The sequence below is a fragment of the Trachymyrmex septentrionalis genome, unplaced genomic scaffold, assembly GCF_001594115.1.
Source record: "Trachymyrmex septentrionalis isolate Tsep2-gDNA-1 unplaced genomic scaffold, Tsep1.0 scaffold24, whole genome shotgun sequence".
Taxonomy (NCBI): domain Eukaryota; kingdom Metazoa; phylum Arthropoda; class Insecta; order Hymenoptera; family Formicidae; genus Trachymyrmex; species Trachymyrmex septentrionalis.
In genome coordinates, this window is record NW_017305397.1 from 96,196 (window position 1) to 100,151 (window position 3,956).

Sequence of the window (3,956 nt, forward strand, 5' to 3'; positions counted from 1 at the left end):
TTCCACGTAAAATGCTTTATTACGCACGCAATGCAAATAAATTTTATAAATATCATTAATTTATATTAATTTATGCCTTACATAGAAACGCTCCGTTTTTTTTAAATATGTATATATTCAGTAGAGAGAGAGAGAGAGAGAGAACAAAGAAATGATAATTCTTCATGCAACTAACTTTTCAACTATGATATTTTTAATATTTAGAAAGAGTCTCTCAGGTATACTTCAAAATGAGAGAATTAAATCCGGTTGAACCAGTTTTTCGAAGTGAAAGGAATGCCTGAACTGTGCTGCGTTGCGTAGATTTACTAATGGTGCCGATAGTTTACATCGCCCGAATTAAACTTTCACGAGCACGGCCCGCTGACTCTCCCGCATACTCGATTCGCGGGTTAACACGATCGTTACACGAGTGTCATGCATAATGCATGTACTTTCGTGCACTCTAATCGGCAGTTTACCGTTAATCGACTGCCATTGTTTCTGTTGAGACACGGCTTTGCCCCTTACGCTATTGTTGGATAATTTCATCTCGAGTGCTCCCTCGAGAGTAATACGCACACTCAGATGGAATATCGCATTGTCTTTGATGATTATTGATTACCGTGAGTGTCAAAATAGAAACAATAATCTTAACTCCTCAGAATTATCGTAAACGAATTTCCATATTTCATTAACATAATACTTTTTATTAAATATAGTGGAAATCACCTTAAGAGAATTTCTATCTACAGAAAATTTAGATTTTAATTAAAAAATTTAAATAACTATATATGTAAAGCAATTCCATGAAAATAAATCAATATGCATTTTTTCGTTAAAACAAAAATTATTTCTATCTATTTTGAATTATTTATTGCATTAAATACTCTCTGCCTTAGGTATATCATTAAATGCTTTCCATTACAATTTTATTGATTATGTTTAGACGGTTCTATAAATATACTGATTACATGATCATTATTATTCTCCTTTTTCATAAACTCATTAAAAAATATAATATCACATTTCTATAAGCCCAAACTTTGGCAAAATATATGTTTCCGTCCGGGATCAAATCGGGGACCTTCCGCGTGTTAGGCGGACGTGATAACCATTACATCACGGAAATGCTCTATACATTACAACCTATATATTATGTGAACGCTATCGATTATGCTAATTATACCCGCAGATGTAATTAGTAAATTATGTATCGGTCTCCACGTGCACTATGCTGCATAGAGCATTATAAATTATGTCTCCTCTATATAGCTATTTCGCAAATCCCTCATTTTACATAATGTTCAACAATTAAGACAGTAACTGCAAAAGGAAGTACAGAACTTTGGCAGAAAACCAATTTTGAGAAAAATGTACTCGAGACTTCCACCATTGCAAAATGGTAATAATGGCAGCTGTACTTTATTAACTGTTAATAAAGGTAAATTATCTGCAAAAATTACGCAAGTTAACAAAAATCTTCAAAATAATACTATTTTATCGTCTAACAACTGGCTCTGATATTGCTTGTTACATAATTTTATTTCTTTTAAATTAATTTCTGACATAAAAAAAAATGTTTCCGCCCGGGATCGAACCGGGGACCTTCCGCGTGTTAGGCGGATGTGATAACCACTACACCACGGAAACTTGTTAAGGAAACAGTTGTTCAGTTTCAGTGGTGTTCGGCAATATAGGTTTCTGCTCTAAATTGTCACAAATCTACATCACAATATATATTACACTTACTTAAATATTTATAGTTTACACTGTTAAATCTGTAATTTCAAATTTAACTTAATTTAAATCGTCACTGCTCCTACTTAATATTTAATCATTGTTTTAGTAAAATCGTTATTTTATACTAAAAAAATGGTTAAATTTGACACTATATATAATGTCAATTTAACGTTATATCGTGTCAAATAGACACTACAGTTGTAAATTTAGACATTTTTTTAAGTATAAAATAACGATATACTATAGGAGCAGTAACGACTTAAATTAAATTAAATTTGATATTATAAATTCAAACAGTGTAAATAAATATTGAAGTAAGTAAATATTGTGATGTGATAATTTAGAGCAGATTTATGACAATTTATAGAACAGAAACCTATATTGCCGAACACTACTGAAAATGAATGAATGCTCTCGTAACAAGTTTCCGTGGTGTAGTGGTTATCACATCCGCCTAACACGCGGAAGGTCCCCGGTTCGATCCCGGGCGGAAACATTTTTTTTATATCGGAAATTAATTTTTCAAAAAAATGTATTTAAACAAAATATATAATTAAATAACAAGTAATATCAGAGCCAGCTGTTAGATACTGTAAAATAAAATTATATTAAAATTATATTATGCGGATTAAAATTTCGGCCTGGTTACGATTATAGTCCAAAGCTATCCAACTTTCGGTTTCGGTATCAGTTCCAGTTCTTTTAGTGATAACGATCGTTACAGACATATAATTACCGAAAATCGAAAAAAACCGAAATCCAAACGGATCAGGTAATCGTTACGGTAAAAGAACTGGAATCAAAAGTTGGATTTAGCCTCGGACCGAAATTTTTCAGTCCAAATCCATGATTGTAATACATATTTGTTCAAAAATTTTTGTAAAACATAATTGCTATTTAAACATATTATTCATGTAACCTCTTGATATATTTATACTTTTCTTAAAATAAAAATATAAAGTCATTTATGCATTTTTATTTTTTCATTTATCAACTTTAATATATCTGCTCTGATAAAAATTTTATCACTTGACCAAAAATGTTTGCCGCGACGTTAGTCACAGCATTGCATAACATAGATTTGTCTTCTTTTAATTACTTAAATGCGTACATTTCAATTCGTAATTATAAAAAATATTATCTTGTAAAAATATTATGTTAATTAAATCTTAATATAAGTCATTTTATAACAAAAAAAATTTTTCTTTGTATTTAAACAAGACGTTATAAAAAGTACACTGTAGAAACTTATAATTGAAGTCTTTTTGTGTTTTTGTAATAATCATACTCTCTCTTTTACTTTCATCGTGGATAATATTATCAAGTGATTTTATTTTTAAAAACAAAAAAAGAACATTTTTGAAGTAATCATCAATTTAATTTGTTAAACTTGCGATATTAATTTCAATAATTTTTATTATAAATTACTTATTAAGATTAATCGTTAATAACGTAGATATACAAGCTCAGTTAAAGAAAACTTTTTTATCGCCAAATATATTTCTATCAAATAATTAATCTAGAGGAAAGTCATTTTTTTTCTTTCACATATGAAGAAGCTGATTTTCCGAATAAGCGTTAATCACCAAAAGGAATTTGCATAATCTTTCTCTCTTATCGGGTGTCGCATATCCGAGTGCCCTTTAGTACTGAACCCTTCGTTACTGAAAGCACACGTGAGAGGCAACACGCGTCCCTCGAGGACCGAGCTTTAAATATTCACGATTTAATCTAAACTTCCATCTTATCGGGGCAATCCTGCTGTCGTGGATTGGCTGTCGCCGCGGCGGACGAGTTCTCCCGCGAGCATGCGAGTTCCGCCTCGAGAGTGCAGTGACGATGACGTCGTGCAAATAACACGAATGAGGAACGCAATTCAACCCGTAATCTCCAAAGAGAAAGAAGGCAAAATTATGTTGTAGTATTATTTTGCAGTAATATTTTATGATCTAATATTAACCACAGTAAGTTGGTGTCAAGTTTTCTACATCAGAAACATTATCCGCAACATCTTATTATTGACCTGAAATCTGAAAAATCTCATCCATACATTTATTTAACATTTGTATAAATTATTTCGGACGTACTTGTAATTATCAGTATATGTATCTGCAAACACTAAAAGCAAAGGGTTGCTATAAAATTAATAGATTGAACTTCTATATAAAAACAAAGAGCTGAAGGCTTGATGAACGCACAGATCTTGAGGCATCGATAAATCGCGCTCATGCGGG

At 31.3% G+C, this 3,956-nt stretch overlaps 1 protein-coding gene and 2 non-coding genes across 3 annotated transcripts in view; 2 read left to right on the forward strand and 1 right to left on the reverse strand.

Moving 5' to 3' along the window:
• Positions 1 to 3,956, forward strand: part of LOC108748619 — a 97,181-nt gene that overhangs the window by 36,064 nt on the left and 57,161 nt on the right. The window lies entirely within an intron of this gene.
• Trnav-aac lies at positions 1,560 to 1,632 on the reverse strand. The gene has a single exon. It is a non-coding gene; the product is annotated as a tRNA-Val (tRNA).
• On the forward strand, positions 2,146 to 2,218 carry Trnav-aac. Its single transcript has one exon. It is a non-coding gene; the product is annotated as a tRNA-Val (tRNA).